Here is a 17,902-nt window from a genome sequence, read left to right on the forward strand (position 1 = left end):
TTAGAGAGGGCTGGGTTGTACCACCTGGCTAGGCTGAACGCGCATTGGTTCTGGTTGGATGAACCTCTGGTCAGCGCATTTATTGAGAGGTGGCGGCTTGAGACCCACACTTTCCATATGCCATTCAGAGAGTATACTATCAGATTGTTTGGGAGCCTTACGCTTCGCTGGACATACTGGCAGTCATCCATCCGGAGATACTGATCGAGGAGCACAGCCAGTTATGGCGGGCTGTCACCAGCTTGATCTACTTTGCAGTTATTGAGTGGCATCAGGTAGACAGGGTCTTCTCACAGCTAGGGGGCATACAGCATTTGCCTGAGCCAGTGCTCAACATAGAGTATCTTCAAAGTAAGGACTGCAGGGGTGGACTGGCGCTGGCTAGATGACATGATGCAGGAGGAGCACGTTGGTGGTGATGACGGAGGCCAGGCAGATCATCGCCTTCGTCGATCTTCTGCTAGACGACGGGCTGCTCGTGGTGGAGGAGCACCTCCCGTCCACCACGATGACGAGGCAGGATCGTCCCGTTAGCACCCTACAGACGCTCATGCTGGTGGCACCGCAGAGGCTAGTATGGGTGGTACACTTTTTACCCACGTATCTAGCTCTCAGGTACTACATGGGTGTAGCACACAGCTGTTAGCCGATCTTGCTACCACTTCTTTCACCATGGATTTGGACGATCAGTTGGGTGGACCCCAGTTCTATGCGGATTTTGCTGAGATCATACGGGGTGACGACGTTCATCAGTACCAGAGCCCGATTCCAGGCGGCCCTTCAGACCCTACGGAGTATAGGCCACAGCCAGCGGATATGGCTGAGACCCAGGTTCCTGAGACCCAGCTCCCGGTCGACTTGAATGAGCCTGCAGGCAGCCCGTACGACACTTGGTTCGGGATGGGGGGACGCCACCATCTGCATTTGGAGTTGGGGCACAGGAGGCTCGGCTGGGAGATCGACGAGCGGCTAGGGTTAGGCGTCCGACTCGATGTGGCACAGTCTCGCACCTACTTGGTCCATTCGGAGGCGACCATGATGTTGACGGTGACCAGCAGTAGCGTCCGACTCTCTTAATTTCCGGCAGTTATCCATGTATGAATTATGACTTATTTATTTTCTGTTAGGGTTAACGACTTGTGACAGTTATATCTGTATTAGTTATGTAGTAGTTATACTTGTATTATTTTTGTACGAGTTACTGCGAATGACGATTGTATTTTGTATCAATTCGTGCTATTTACATCATGGGTTTAAACCCTAACATAAAAACACCACTATACACATAATCCGCTACAGGGTGTAGCGGATTATGCATAAACGCCACTTGGTCATAAACCGCTATAGGGTGTAGCGGTTTATGAGTAACCTCGCCCTGAACGTAATCTGCGAGACCCTGTTGCGGATTACGTGCAATTAAATTCCGCTGCAGGGTGTAGCGGATTATATATAGTTGCGTTTGTTGCATTTGCGTTTGGAAATTGCCAATATTGTATTTGCGTAAACGTTTTCCTCAATCATTTTATATGTGTAAATTGCCCTATAAAATATAGGCAGCTATTCCAAAGATGTCAAAAACATCTTCTTTGATCTTTGTTTAAAAAATGTGACATATTTGTTTTGTCACATTTTTATAGTATATGAAAATCAAGCCCTATAATCTATCATTCAATGGTCAAAATAAAATATCTTTATATAAAGATAATTATAAAATCTTCGTAAGAGTATCCACCTAAAATATATCTTAAAAGACAAGTATTGAAGAGTGTGTAGTTAATTTTTAGAGTACATATAGTCTTTTTCTATGAAGTATGGAACTTCGTTGAGTTGTTGTGTCTGTATGTCGGACACATTTAGGACACGACATTTACTGACGCTCGCCGACATGCGTGTCAGGCTGTCAGCTGTGTCCAACCGTGAGTATTTTAAAAAGTAAAAAATTCTTGGACACACCTAATATCATCTCGTGTCAGCATGTCCAATCTTATTCTTAACATATATTCTTGAAAATAAATTTAGATATAGTATATATTATTATTTATTAAAGCAAAAAATATTTTAAATATTTGATATAATTAAAATAAGACGTTAAAAATAATTAAAAAAATTAATTTATATTTTAATATCAATAAAATATCATAATATCATTACGATTTATATAAAAAATACTTTATATTTTATATGTATGCGTGTCCCCGTGTCTTATAAGATTTTAAAATTCGCGTGTCAGGGCGTCCCGTGTCGTGTCCTTGCATCATAGGTCTTTTTTATTAATAAAATAAAAAAATAAGGAAAAAATCCTCTAAAGTGACAATGTTAGTAAAGTGGTAAAGTGATGCTTTAATCACCTTTGAATTTGTAACATTTATTATGTGTGAGTCCCACTATCTTAATTTAATGGTAATTAATGGTGTACTTTTTTCTCTAAAGTGACAATACAACTTTAGAGGATCCAGATCCAAAAATAACAAAAATATAATGTACACACAATTATAATACTATTTCTTCCAAAGTTTAAGCAAATTGAAACAAGTAATTAATATGAATAGTTATATCTCTAATATGCTCTTTTAAACAAGAGGTTTTTTTTGTTTGCTTGATTTTTATATAGATATTCTTTTCTTATTTTATTTATCTTATGCTCTGATATTATGTCATGATATTATTTTTTTTAAAAATTTAAATTGACTGGATGAGATAACATAAATAGATATATCTTTATTAATACACACAAAAAAGTAGCTATTATATATTTATGTATAAATATATATAATATAATTTATTTTTAATGTATATTTTATATTTTAATATATATTTTATACTAATAATTGATTTTAATGACTAGTTTTAACGTATATCTAATATATTTAAAAGAATAAATTATCACTTTTACAATGAAATATTTGCACGCCAATCAAAATAGATAGTTCGTTGATTAATTTTGTTAAACTCACCCAATTTATAATGCATATCAAGTTAGGTTTATTGGTGCTCAAATTTTAATAATTTACTTTTAAAACTTGTTTTATGAGTTTCTGAAGACAAAAATATAAGCTTTTAGTTACGTATTAGAAGGCGAAAAGAGAAGTGAAATTATATTAATTTAAAATCTGAACTTCTAAGTAAGTAGATTTTTTAATTATAAAGTCCTTATTTTCATTTTTTTTAGTTCTTTGCTGATGTGATTTTTTTTTAAAATCCGTGGTCGTAAAATTGCATTTGAATTTTCAAAGGAAAAATATTAGGGCAGCAACTTTTGTGATTTGTAGCCATCAAATAGCCATCAATAATGGTTTTAATGGTGTGAGATTGGTGTGAGATTTCATCCAATAGCTCACTTTTCTTTACTGGTTACATGCTGGCCAAAATTTAACAGAGCTCCCCTACACTTTTTCTTTTCAAAATTCATCAATAATTTTGCAGGTTTAGCCTTAAAAATGGCGAAAAAAAAACCAAATGCTAGCTTTTACAAGGGACGAGAACGAAGAAACAGCTTTGCATCTGTTAGCTAGAAGCTCCTTGGAATCTTGTTGTCAAGGTTTAGAACACCAAGACCACATTATCAACCCTGGTAAATCCTTATAAATATTGAAAATTTAATTACGACAATGTAGATAGGTTCCAGTGTTGTTTAGTTGTTATTTTGAACAACATCACTTTATATCACAGGCATGAAGCGACAAGTGATTTTTCAGCTAGTTAAATTTCTGTGGCAGACGTTTATCTTCGAGAGTTCTTCAAAAGATGAGATATTCGAATTCATAAGAAACCCTCCTCATTTGTTATTTGATGCTGTAAAAGTTGGTAACTTTGGATTCTTATAAGAGCTTATTAGTGCGTATCCAAGCTTGATATTGGAAAAGGATAGCAGAGACCAAACTATAATTCACGTAGCAGTTACGAATCGCCATGCAAGCATCTACAATCTCATTCGAGAGATTGGTTCTCAAAAGGACATCATAGCAACTATGACGGACACAGAAGGAAATACTCTGTTGCATTTGGCTGCTAAAAGAGCACCGGAAAGTCAACTTGAATTGGTATCTGGAGCAGCATTCCAAATGTGCCTTGAGTTAGTATGGTTCAAGGTATTAGTAAGTCAAAACATTTACAGTATGTTTTGCTATTTTATTTTGTGACGCCTAAACTCCGGAAATGATATTTTAAAATTTGTATTATCCAAAAGAAAAAGTCTAAGAGAGAGCATTTTTATTAAAATTTGACCAGTATTTAATTATAAAAAAAAATGAGTAATTTTATACTATTAGATATCATCTCACATCATTAAAAATATTGATAATGACTAATTATTTTATTTTTTATAAATAAAAAAAGTTTGTATTTAATGAACAACATATATTTGATAAAATTTTTTATACCAACATGTGAATAATTATTTAAAAGACACACAAAAAATTATAACAAGGTGGAGCAAATTATAACAGAATTTAGTTTATCAAATTTTTTATTTTTTAAAAAAAGTCATTTATAATATTTTTTTTAAAAAAATCATTTAGTATAAAATTATTAAATTTTAAAAATAAAAATTTTTTATTTTTCTAATAATATTTATAAAAAATTATATCAAATTTAATTTTTATTTTTTAAATTATATGTAATATCTAATTATTTTTAGGGCAATTTACGCATCTAAATTGTTTGATCCCCAATATTACGCAAATACATTGTTTCAGTTTTTAATACGCAAATGCATTGTTTCTATATTTTATGTAAACCGCTACTGGCAGTAGCGGTTTACGTGTGAGTGTGTGTGTGTGTAAACCGCTACTGGCAGTAGCGGTTTACGTGTAAGTGAGTGTGTGTAAACCGCTGCTGCCAGCAGCGGTTTACGTGAGTGTGTGCGTGTGTGTAAACCGCTACTGGCAGTAGCGGTTTACGTGTGTGTGTGCGTGTGTGTAAACTGCTACTGCCAGTAGCGGTTTACGTGTGTGTGTCTGAATGGGGCTGCCTATATAAACCATAGAGGGACCAAATGTGAAGAAGTAGAGTGTTATTCACAAATGGAGGGAGAGGATAGTTTTGTGGCTCTGGTTCACTGCTCTGGAAAAATTCAAAAGAGCAAAAGACATGGTGTAAAATTCACAGATAGAGAACCGCTTAGTGTTTTTATCCGATCTTCGAATACGTTGGCGGAGATTAAGCAAAGCATATTACGGAAGCTCGGTGTGTGTGGGACGAAGTGGGTAAAAAAATTATTTTACAAGATTCCCATTGATGTTGTCTCAACTGGTGTGAGATATGAGACTTTCGTGATCGGGTCGGATGAAGACTTGCATGTCTTGTTTCACTGCAGGCGTAGTTTTCCGGAGGTGAGGGTAACTGAGCTGTTTGCAAAGTTGGAAGATGGTGTGGATAGCTCAGGGGCATCGGCCCCTAATCCTCAGTCGATCCCAGCCGGTGGTGCTTCAACATCGATGCCTGTGGTAGCAGTGGCAGTTCCGAATCCGGAGCCCGAACGTGCTGGGGCTGTTCATGCATATGTTGGTCCTGTTGTTCCTGATTTTGAATGCGATGCCGGACCGGATCGGGTTGAGAATGCACTGTTTGACGATGATTTGGATGAGGAGCCTGTCGATATTGGTGGGGACAGTGATGATGATATTCCAAGAGGCGGACGTTCAGCCCATGGATGTTCCGGTTCTGCAACACAGGAGTACCCTCCCCACCTCTCTTCTTTGAACTTGGAAGCCATCGGCCAACAGCAGAATGTTGATGCAACATTCGAGGGGCAGGGGATGCATGATGGGACAAATATGTCTGAATTTCAGATTGGCCAATCCTTCCAGAGTAAAGAGGAAGCCGTGTTGAGTGTGAAGGATTACAGTATTCGGCGTGGAGTTGAGTACAAGGTTATGGAGTCCAACAACCTGAAATACCAAGGGAGATGCAAGGAGTTTGGTAACGGGTGCACGTGGTTGATTCGGATAGTCATGCGAAAAAGGAAGGGCACATGGGAGGTTAGGAGGTACAACGGTCCGCACACGTGTATGGCCACATCGATATCAAGCGACCACAAGCAGCTTGATTATCATGTTATCTGTGCGAGAATCTATCCATTGGTTCGAGCTGATGCGTCGGTGTCTATTAAGGTGTTGCAAGAGGCCACGGAGGCGACTTATGGATTCATGCCTAGTTATCGGAAGGTGTGGTTGACGAAGCAGAAGGCAGTAGCGCAAATATATGGTGATTGGGAGGAGTCATATGCAGATCTGCCTCGGTGGATCCTTGGAGTCACATGCACGATGGAAGGTTCGATTGCTCTATTGAAGACGTCCCCAGTTAGGGTGGGTGACCAAGTTGACGAGGATAGAGTTTTCTTTCATCGGATGTTCTGGACGTTTCCTCCGTGTATTGAGGCTTTCCGCCACTGTAAGCCGCTGATAAGCATCGACGGCACACACCTGTATGGCAAATATGGCGGGACGTTGTTGTTGGCGATCACACAGGATGGTAACTCAAACATTTTGCCTGTTGGGTTTGCACTCGTGGAGGGAGAGAACGCAGATTCTTGGTCGTACTTTCTATCGAACCTTAGAAGGCATGTCACTCCACAGCAAGGTATTCTCGTGATCTCTGACAGACACAACGGCATCAAGGCTGCATTAGAGAGCCCCGATAGTGGTTGGCTACCCTCGCATGCTTATCGGGCATTTTGTATTCGGCATGTTGCTGCAAATTTTGCCCTCACTTTCAAGGGGCAGGATGCGCGGAGGTGGTTGGTAAATGCCGCGTATGCGAAGACGGAAGCAGAATTTGACTATTGGTTTGATATAATGAGGACGGAGAACCCGGCTATGTGCGAATGGGCAAATAGAATGCCTTATGAGAGGTGGACACAGCATAAGGATGGTGGGAGAAGATACGGTCACATGACCACCAACATCTCTGAGTGTGTGAACTCTGTCTTGAAGGGCACAAGAAACCTCCCGGTGACGTCTTTGGTTAAGTTGACATATCTCCGGCTGGCCGAGTTGTTTGTTGTCCGTGGGCAGACGGCAGAGGCACAGTTAGGGTCCGGGCACCGGTTTTCACAGGCAGTAGTTAAGGCCATTGAGCGTAATCTGAAGGAATCGAGGTGCTTCACGGTGACAGTGTTTGATAGGCATCAGCTTGACTATACTGTGGCTGAGACGACTCCCACCGGGAAATTCTCTTTGGGTAGCTATCGGGTTTCTCTGAGGGATCGCACCTGCGATTGTGGATACTTCCAGGCGCTGCACTACCCCTGCTGCCATGCCCTCGCATGCTGTGCGCAGTCACGCCTAGATTGGGCAACTTATGTTGATGAGGTGTACACCATGTCTGAGGTCTTTAAGGTGTATGAGATGTCCTTTTCACCATGTATTCCAGAGGGGCTTTGGCCACCATATGACGGGCCGACGGTTATACCCGATCCGGGCATGAGAAGGGCTAGAGAAGGACGACCACGGTCCACCCGCATCCGCAACAACATGGACGAAGCCGACACCAGCCGACCTAAGAGGTGTGGTCTGTGCAGGCAGCCCGGTCATACCCGACGGGTTTGCCCTCAGCGAGGATCTAGTAGTGGGATGTAGATTTATCTTTATGTATTTCGTTTATCAGTTATGAGTTTTTAGTCTTTTTGTTTTATCTTGTTAATGATAATATCGGTAGTTGTGTTTCACTTTTCTAGAGATATTGTGCTTAATTTCCATCTTAGCTAATAGATCGATAAAGAATAGACTGTCTCAACATAATCATAAGGTAAAAACTGAACAATATAAAAGTCCTTCCAACAAGACTAAAAATAAGGTCCAACGGGCATAAAACATAAAGTAACAAGTACCCAAAATAACAGTCATCCAAATATAAAAAACATAAAAGTCCTAAATCAGAAAATAAACTACATAGCGAGAAATAAAAAACAACAACACATGGTGCTAACCATCGCGATCATCCCTCGCAACATCATGAAAGTCACCAAGGAGATGAGATCCTGTCCCACATCGAGCTGGACGTCTGACTCGAGTCGGTCGGGCTGCCTCCTGTCCAACATCATCACGTGGAGGGTCTAACCCGAACGCGGACTGGGGGGTGCCCCCCATAGTGAACCAAGTATCCAACGGACTACCTGCAGGCACGTTCAGATCTACCCCATACTGACCCTGATAATCATGTGGCTGGGAATGCATCTCCGTCATATGTGGCTGGTAAGCTCCGGTCTCCATCTGCACATCCGGCATCTGCTGCTGGTAAGACTGGCCACCAAACTGCACATTCGACGTGCCAGCATCATTCCCAATCAACTCAGCAAAGTCTGCATAAAACCGTGGACTGACCAGCTGATCATCTAAATCCATAGTCATGGTCGGTGTGAACTCCGGCATCTGAGAATAAGCTCTGCTAGTGAATGTATCCCCTCCAGCCTCAGTCGCTGCGGTCCCACTAACTCCGCCTGCGTGCTGTGTATCATCCGGAGTTCTCCCACGTCTGGCATTAGCCCGACGAACACGGTGATCGACCTCAGCTCTAGCATCTCCGCCTGCGTCATCCTCCTGCATCGCATCATGTAACCACCTCCACTCTCGACCGGTGTCCCTAGTCCCAACACGACGGTGTCTCTCAACACGACGGTTGTCCGGCATATCAGGTAGCTGTGATCTGCGTGGAACCTGGGAGGATCCTCTCTGATATGCCTCCGGAGGTATCTGGGTGCCTCTAGGATCGGCAAATGCAGCCCCAGGGCTAAGGAACCGCTGAGCCTCTCCGTACCACCAATCTAGGTAATCTGCAGATGGGCCAGGATCTGCCACTCGCTCAATGGAAATGACGGCATCAAGTCGGTTCTCCCAATGCTCATGCCATTTCTGATAGTAGTGGGGAAACCACCTATCGCCACCCCTACCGTCCTTAGCATGCAGCCAGTCTACGTTCAAAGCATCCTCGGGGATATGTTGTACTCCACCCAGCTGTGGAACAACCCTGTCAACCTGATGCCACTCGATGACCGCAAAGTATATCAAGGCAGTCACGGCTCGCCACATGCGACTGTGCTCGTCTGTAAGTATCTCTGGATGGACCACGGCAAGTACATCAAGCGCGGAGTAGGGCTCCCACACAATCTGAAATTTAAGAACTCATCAAGGACTACGATAACAAGTATATATCTAGTCACGAATAGAGATCAAACAAAAATTAAAACTCTTGCTGCTATAAAACTTACATCACGAGCGGTCAGTCGATCCAATGCAAGCCGATACCTAATGACTCTCTGCTCCTTTCCATCATTCGGAGGTAAGTAGGCAGACCACCTAAATTTAAGTCATTTGAGACACAAAATTTAAAATATGCCCAATAAATTTGTTAAACTTAAAAAAGCATAACCCATACCTTGATGCCAGCAGGAAAGAGAAAACCTCAAACCCGGCCGGCCTAAGAGACGGAAACCGCCAGAATATCCAACTCTGAAGTAACTGGAGCGGGCCCGCAAGATTAGTCACATTTCTGTTTGCTACTCGACACATACATCGGTACAGCCACGCCAAAGCGGCCGAACCCCAGCTATACCTCCCCATGCCATCAAGGTTTGCCGCAAATGGCAACCATCGTATATGAACCCAGTTCGCACTCTTGTCCCCAAATAACTGAGTCGATAACAGCATCATGATGTAGGCCCGTGCGTATATGCGGACAGTCTCCTCGCTCGCATCTGGTGGTAGCACCCTAAACCTCTCGTGGAACCATGTAAAGTGTACTGTCATCTGCTTGACCTTATTCGGTGGGGGCCGCTCACCGAATAGGTCCTCAAACCACTCCCAAGCTGGTCGGCCACCCTCCATGTATGTCTCAAACTCACCAAGGCAACCACTCACAGCCTCCCCATCCACAGGAAGCCCTAGCTGAAATGCCACATCCTGCAATGTCACTGTGCATTCTCCGAAAGGCATGTGGAACGTATGCGTCTCAGGACGCCACCTCTCAACGAACGCACTAACGAGTGGCTCATCCAACCAGAACCATTGGCTATTTAGCCTAGCCAAATGGTACAATCCAGCCCGCTCTAAATACGGGATGATCCTTTCATGCATGGGCATATTCTGTTGCCGCCTCACACTGTATATACACCTATTGGGCTGCACAGAACAACAAACGAAAACAGAGTGCAATTAAATTCTCCTATCCTTAAACAGATTTCCATATCTAACCGAATACGAATACCTTAAACCATCAGCAAATTCTCGTATATAATATTTAAAAAAAATTTCCTACTCACGATAGGGAAAATAACAACACAAATAATTTACTTATTAACATCCAGAAATTTTAAAATATTGTAAAGATTTAAAATTTAAAACTTCATATCATACAAATATCCTAAACAAACTATAATAATTCACTAATGTCAACTATCCCGTTCCCTAAACTAAACCAACATTAATTAGCGGGCATAACATTCATTGAATGGAATTAAATTTCAGGTAACTAGGCATATCTATAACTAACCAAGAAAAACTAAAAACACTAAACCAAGATTAGTGAACTAACATCCTAGCATGCGAACCCTAAATTCAGGATACAACGACTAATCTATAAATTCTAATTCTTCTACCTAACCTACCGTTTTTCTAACTAAGATATGCAAAGACTAGAAAAAAAAATAAATATTAACTAACCTCGTCACCAATAGAACCGGCAATATGCGCAACGCCGTTCAGTCGGTACAGGTTCCTGCCTGCCATGATAACTCGCCAGAAGTCGCCGCTGAGGAACCTCGGGCCCGCTCACAACTTGCTCTGACTTCTCTCTACAATTTTCTCTCTCTAGAAAACTCCTCAAACCTTCTAAACACATAATCCGCGGCTGCAACCACGGTTTATATAGGCAAACCATCACACGTAAACCGCTACTGGCAGTAGCGGTTTACACACACGCACACACACACGTAAACCGCTACTGCCAGTAGCGGTTTACACACACGCACACACTCACGTAAACCGCTGCTGCCAGCAGCGGTTTACACACACTCACTTACACGTAAACCGCTACTGCCAGTAGCGGTTTACACACACACACTCACACGTAAACCGCTACTGCCAGTAGCGGTTTACATAAAATATAGAAACAATGCATTTGCGTATTAAAAACTGAAACAATGTATTTGCGTAATATTGGGGATCAAACAATTTAGATGCGTAAATTGCCCTTATTTTTATTACGTTTTTAAATTTTTTAAAAATTTATTTGTTCGTATTTTTTTTAGTTATTAACATTTGGATACACATTTTGTGGCCTCATTAGGCAATGGCATTAATTAGGGATAATTACTACATGTGTGTTTGGAAACTCGTTGGAAGGGAAGCACGTTTAGATTTTTTGAAAACTTCAATTTTTGATATCACATTTACAAGAAGCAACTAGTTTTAGATTCTGTATTTTCTTAATGGGCTCTTAACTATAAATACTAACAATTTATTTATCTTTTACTAACTTTATCCTTTATGTATATTATTGTATGATTTATAGAATTTTTGTTATTTCTATTTATATGAGTTCTATTTTTTTCATTATTTATTATTTTTATTTTTTTTAATTATTTGTTTGATATTATACACTTTTATAATTGTGATTTTTGTGTATTATATTTGTTATTATCTTTTTATAATATGATTTATTGATTCTATTAGGTAAAGTAAATTAAACAAAAATTTAACTGTAAATAATAATAATAATAGTTAAAAATTATAGCATACTAAAAAAATATTAAAAATACTGAAAATATACTATATAAAAAATCATCAAGAACTTTCAAAGGGGCCACTCAGATAAAGACGTATAAAACGTCTTTTTTTAAAGATATTTTTCGGTAATTAAAATTTAACATATATAATCGATTAACAATAAGATTATTGAAAATATTAAAATAAGAGTACGATGTAAAAAATATTAAAGTAACATTCTTATGTTAATACTTAATAAATGTAACATATTTGATTAAATATTCTTTTACATATATATATATCTAAAATTTATATTTTTTAGTTTTATTTAAAAATATATTTTGTCTATTTTTATATATTATTTTTATTTTAGTAAGTAAATATTAATTTTATTATAAAATTAACTAATAAGATCTATTTAAATATCTAAATTAAAATGATAGAATAATATAAAAAAATTATTTAAGTTGATGTCCATTTTAGTAATTTTTTATCTAAAAATGATTTTAAATGGTATAAGTCAAACAACATTTATTTTACTATAATCGATCTTGATACAAAAATTATCAAACATAAATCACTTTAATACAAACTAATTTTTATCAAAATCAAGTTTGCAAAATCAATTTTATGCAAACTCCAATTTATAAAACTCCAATCTATAAACTGTAATCCAAACACACACTACTTCATGTAATAGGAGGTCCAGAAAATAATGTCACCACCGTTTGTGAAGCTGAAAAACTCTGAAGAAAGAACTGCTAGTGATTGTTCAGAAGAGAGCACGCTGAGTTGAGAAACGATGCGGAATCTTGGATGAAAAGCACAGCTCAAAATTGTATGCTCATTTCAACCGTCATTGCAACAGGCGTGTTTGCTGCTTCAATAACCATACCAGGCGGTCTCGATGATAAATCAGGGAAACCAAACTACTTGAAAAAGCCACCATTCTTGGTGTTTGCGATCTCAGATGCAGTTGCGTTTATCTCATCGGCAGCTGCAATATTAATATTCTTGTCCATTCTTGTTTCGCGTTATGCTGAGTCTGATTTCTACAAGTCACTGCCCTTGAAGCTCATATTTGGATTGGTGGCGTTGTTCTGCTCAATAAAAAGCATGATGCAATTGCCTTCTTTATTACTTACTACTATGACTCAAATCGAGTCCCAATTTTCGTTTCTGCATTTGCCTTTTTGCCAATACTTCTATTCATAATTTTGCAATTTTCATTATGGTGCAACATAATGTATTCAACTTTTTATTGTAAGAATATTTTTAAGCCAGACAAAAGTATTCTTTATGTACTAAAGAATCAGTGGAAATGTAAAAGAAAAAATATTTTTGTTAATATTACTTAACACTTTAGACTAATATTTTATTTTTGTATTATTAAAAAGATAAATATACTTTTTTATTTATAATATCTTTAAAAAATTTTAAAAATATTTTTAATATTTAATTTATTTTAATTTTGTCCTTAAAATTTTAATAAGTTTCAATTTTGTTTTTGTTGTTAATTTTTTGATGGTCAATGATCAGTCATTTTTTTTAGTTTTATCCCTAATATTTATTATCATCATTATTATTATCATCTTCTTTATTTTTCTCTTTCCATTGTTACTATCACAACTACTCACATTAGGTGTCACCCTTTCACTACCATCATTATCTATCATCACCATCATCCCACTATCCCTTACACTTCACAGCCTCCATCCATTACCAGCACACTTTACAAGCCCACTCTGACCTCATCTGAACCTTCCACTCTTGCCACCATCACATAGCCAGTTCCTTCTCACATGTAATCTACCACCACCACCACCACCAACAATAATACTAAGAACAACAACAATTACTCATAAACATATTTTAAAATTAGATTTAACATAGAAAAAAGATTATTTTAGAAGAAAGAATTTTTTAACAAGAGAATTCAATAGCCTCTGTGCTTGTAAAGAAGGGGATTTGAATGAGAGAAAGATAAAACAGAGAAAAAAGAGAGAAGAGAAGAGAAAAAGGAAGGAGAAGGAGACGGCGACGACAGAGAGAGTAACCGCCAAGAGGTTGAGACAGAAATAGAACACGAGAGAAAGAGAGAGGAGGGAGGGAGAACTGACCACGTAGAGGTGGAGGTGGCTCTGCGAGGCAGATCTGGAAGGTGACATAGAGGAGAACCAGTCACACAGAGGTGGAGGAGATGCCAAAAGACAGAGATTCAAAAAAGGCACAAAAATGGAGGTGGAGATAGGGGCACAAAAAAGGTGGTGGAGGTGGTAGCGCAAAAGTACAGGAGAGGCGACAGTGGCAACGCTAAACTGGAAGACGAGAAGCGAATGGAGAAGCAAAATTGGGGGGAGGAGAAGGAGGCAAAGGTAGAGGCATGAGGAGGAGGAAGCAATGGCAAAGGTAGTGGCGATGGTGTGTGGAGGGGACAATGGCGACAGCGACTGAAAGATGAGGAGATAATGATGGTGGTCATGCTGCTATTGTTTCTGGATTTGGATTTGGTTTTAGTTTTGGGAGAGACTGAGTCAGTAAGGGGTGGGTTGGGGGAGGAAGAAGGAGAAGGTAGGTTTAGGGATAAAATTGAAAAATAAAATGTTGACTAACAGTTGACTGTAACGGATTAAGAACAAAATAGAATTAAAATTTATTTCAAACGTTAAGGATAAAATTGAAACAAATTAAATATTAGAGATATTTTTAAAAAAATTTGAAAATAGTAGGAACAAAAAATATATTTAACCCTTATTAAAATTTAAAGTGTAGAGTTAACCAAATATTAACAAAAAAAATATAAATTTTATTAGTCATACAGTATTATTTAATATAAAAATAAATTTTATTATTGGTGAATACTAGATACGGAATTGTCAAATGGGTCAGTTTAGTCCGTTTAACTCCAATTCGCCTAAATCTATGGGTTAAACGAGCAAACTCATTTAAGTCAGTTTTATTTACGGGTTATAATTTTTCAGCAAGGACTATTTATGATTAACTCGACAGAATAAACAGATTACCCATTTACCGTTTTATTTTATTTTTTGAAAAATATTTTTACAAAAAATGTCACTTTTTGGTAAAAAATTTTAAACAGAAAATATTTTTTTTTGTTGATGGGTCAAATTTAATTTGAATCAAATCTGAGAAAATATTAGCCGAAAAGTCTAAGTTTTTTGAAAAATGTCAAAAAAAAATAAATGGATCGCCCATTTAGTCTACAAGCTGGCTCCTTTAACCTGCCATTTTTTAGTTTAGTTGGACTCAGTATGTTTAACCAGAAATTTAAAAGACTTAATTTTAGCAGTAAAAACTAAGCCATTTAAAATGGTAAATGAACTAAGTTGACAAATTTCATCCGTTTTAGTTCTAACTTAATACTCTCGTACGTGGAGGAGAGTGAAAGCATTTTCATTTGTTAATGAAAGGGCCAAAGCCCAAAGAAAAAAAAACTGCACTAACAAAGTTTTGTGGGCAAGGGTTCCCCATTAGCATCATCGAGGATATAAGCTTTTAAAACAGGTCCATGGAATGCCAATTGAGAGATTAAACGCAGAAATAGCTAAGACCATTGGAAATCTTATCGAAATTGTGGGATAAGTAAAGAACCCAACGAAGGACGATAACCTAAAAAGGAACTATGTAAGATTTAGAGTAGCTATTAATATAACTCAAGCCCTTTAAATCGGTTTCCAACTTAAAAGAGAAAATAATTCCAAAAATCTGAGTGAGTTTCCAATATGAGAGACTTTAAGACTGCTACTACTTCAAGTGCGGAGTGATCGGACACGAGAAGAAGTGTAAAACTCAGAAAAAATGGTAAATAATTAATAAATTAAATATAAATAAATAGGATAAGAAATTAATAAATTATAATATGGAGATTAGCTGGTAGAAATTTAAAGGAGAAATAAAATTTAGCACGAAAATATAACTAAGATTAAGAGACTAAAAATTATAATTTGGGGAGTAAAAATAATTAGAATACAAATTAAAATACTAATTTTAAAAGTTTTAGTCCAAAATTAGATTAACGGACTAAAACGAGTGAATCGGGCCCAAGTAAGCCCAAGTCCACACTTATAAAATCCTTTTCACTTAACATTTCAGCACTCCATCCTCACAAAAGAGAGAGACACTGGTTGAGAATGAAGAGAAGAAGAACCAAAGGTTTTACTATTCACTTTCAATTTCAATTGATCATAACTTTTGATCCGGAGTTTCGATTGACGAGTTGTTTGCAGCCACGCGTTATTTTTTTCATCATCTTCAATTCTCTCTAAGTATTATAGTGAGTAACTTGAAATTCTTAGCCCAATTTTGTTTCTTTCTTCCAATTCGCGTTTTCGTTGTGGATGTGTTAAGATATTGTGATTTTGGTTCTTTTGGGGTACTTTAACATGGATTCCAAGTGGGTTCCACCCCAATTTCGAGTGGATTAAGGTTAGAAAACTTTTACCTCTTTGGATTTTTCAATTCTATGAAACCCTAGGTTGAGAAATTGTGAAATTGTTGTGTATAGCTTAATTGTTGAGAGCTTGGAGTAGCTTGGTTGATTTGGCGCATAATTTGGACACTTGGGTCGATTGAGAAATATTAGGTGAAGGTTTGGAGAATCGATTGAGGTTTGGATCCATCCGGGGAGGAAACTCAAATGTTAGGAAACTGCCGTCATTAAGGTATGTGTTTGAGTTTCGGGTAGAAATTGTGTAAAGTTATGTAAATGTCTAGGTTAATTTCTCCTAGGATAGATTTGAATAAAATTGTATGTATTTGTGATTAGTTGGGTGAATGATAATTGTTACTAATTGTTCAGAATTATGAATTCAATGTTATTGAGCTTGGAATGAGCATATATAATTGAGATTGGTTGTGATATTATAATATGAATGGTATTTATTGAATTATGATAATAAATTGATGAGTTGGTGAATTTTAGGCCAAAGGCCATGATAGGTAAGTCCGGGTAAGTGTGATGGATTGGAATGTGTGAAGTTAGTGTGATTGATGTTTGAATTGATAATTACTGAAATTGGTGATTGTATGAGTAGGAATCGATGAACGGATTGATAAATTAGAAAGTCAACTGTTAGATGTTGAAGGGTTGAGAGGTAATAGAAGGGAATTTCGTAATGTGTATAAATGCTTGGTATTGAATTTTGGTATGGTTGGTTTGGTTGGAATGAGAGTTTTTGAGAACTAGAGGAATTTTGGTAAAAACATATTTTTAACCAACTTCAACGGGCCAAAACTTGGTTTCCGGACCCTCAATTTTAGTGAAACTGGTTTTAAATAAAAAGTGGGTCCGTGTAGTTTATGACGTTCAGACGGAAAATGATTTTTTACGAAAATGTTATGCGCATTTGAAGATTGGATTCAAAAACTAAATTTCTGCAGCATAGAAGTTTTTTGGAAAAACCTGTATGCTCATGTACGCGGAGATGTCATGCGACGCTAGCAAACTTCTCTGTCCCATATCCTTGCGTACGCGGAAGAAGATCACATACGCGCTCCTGCCACTTTTTAAACCCTCGCGTACGCGAGACCTTGTTTTGCTGAAAATGTAATTTTTGAGTTTTCAAGCTTTCTTCTAGCTTTCTAAACCTCCGTAACTATTGTTTAAGATCTCCTAGCTAATGTTTAGGATTTGGGACGAGTGAGAGTGTACGGGGTGAATTAAAAAGGGTGAGATTGAGATATGATGATGATGGTTTATGATTAAGGTATAATGAGGATGGTTATGAGATTGAGAGAATGATTATGATTAAAATATGATGAGGATGGTTATGAGGTTGAGATGTGCCTGCTCGGGTAGATGCAGTGGCATGATTGTACTTGCTCTGAGTTAAGGTTTGAGCTTTTTGGGTAGATGCGGGCATGGTGGTTTTATCCCGCCCACGGTGAGAATGGGGGTGTTATCCCGCTCACATGTCAATGGAGTTGGTTAATTTCTAATGAATTAAGGTTAATAACTGATAACTGATTGCCTGGGTAGTATGCAAGGGTTAGGCCTTGTCCCACTTGTTCTGGGTTAAGTGAGGACAGTGGTTTAATCTCACTTGTGGAGTAATGAATTTGATGGATTAATAAAAGAACCATGTTGATATTAGACACCTGGGTAGTATGAAAGGGTTGTGGTTCGTCCTACTTGCTCCGGGTTAGTATTTGGAATACCTGGGTAGTACGCAAGGGTTGTGATT

General features: G+C 38.1%; 1 pseudogene; it reads left to right on the forward strand.

The window, feature by feature from the left end:
• The first annotated feature begins 576 nt into the window (after positions 1–576).
• On the forward strand, positions 577–14,243 carry LOC112742421 (uncharacterized; annotated as a pseudogene).
• Positions 14,244–17,902: the final 3,659 nt, after the last annotated feature.

The sequence above is a fragment of the Arachis hypogaea genome, chromosome 14, assembly GCF_003086295.3.
Source record: "Arachis hypogaea cultivar Tifrunner chromosome 14, arahy.Tifrunner.gnm2.J5K5, whole genome shotgun sequence".
Taxonomy (NCBI): Eukaryota; Viridiplantae; Streptophyta; class Magnoliopsida; order Fabales; family Fabaceae; genus Arachis; species Arachis hypogaea.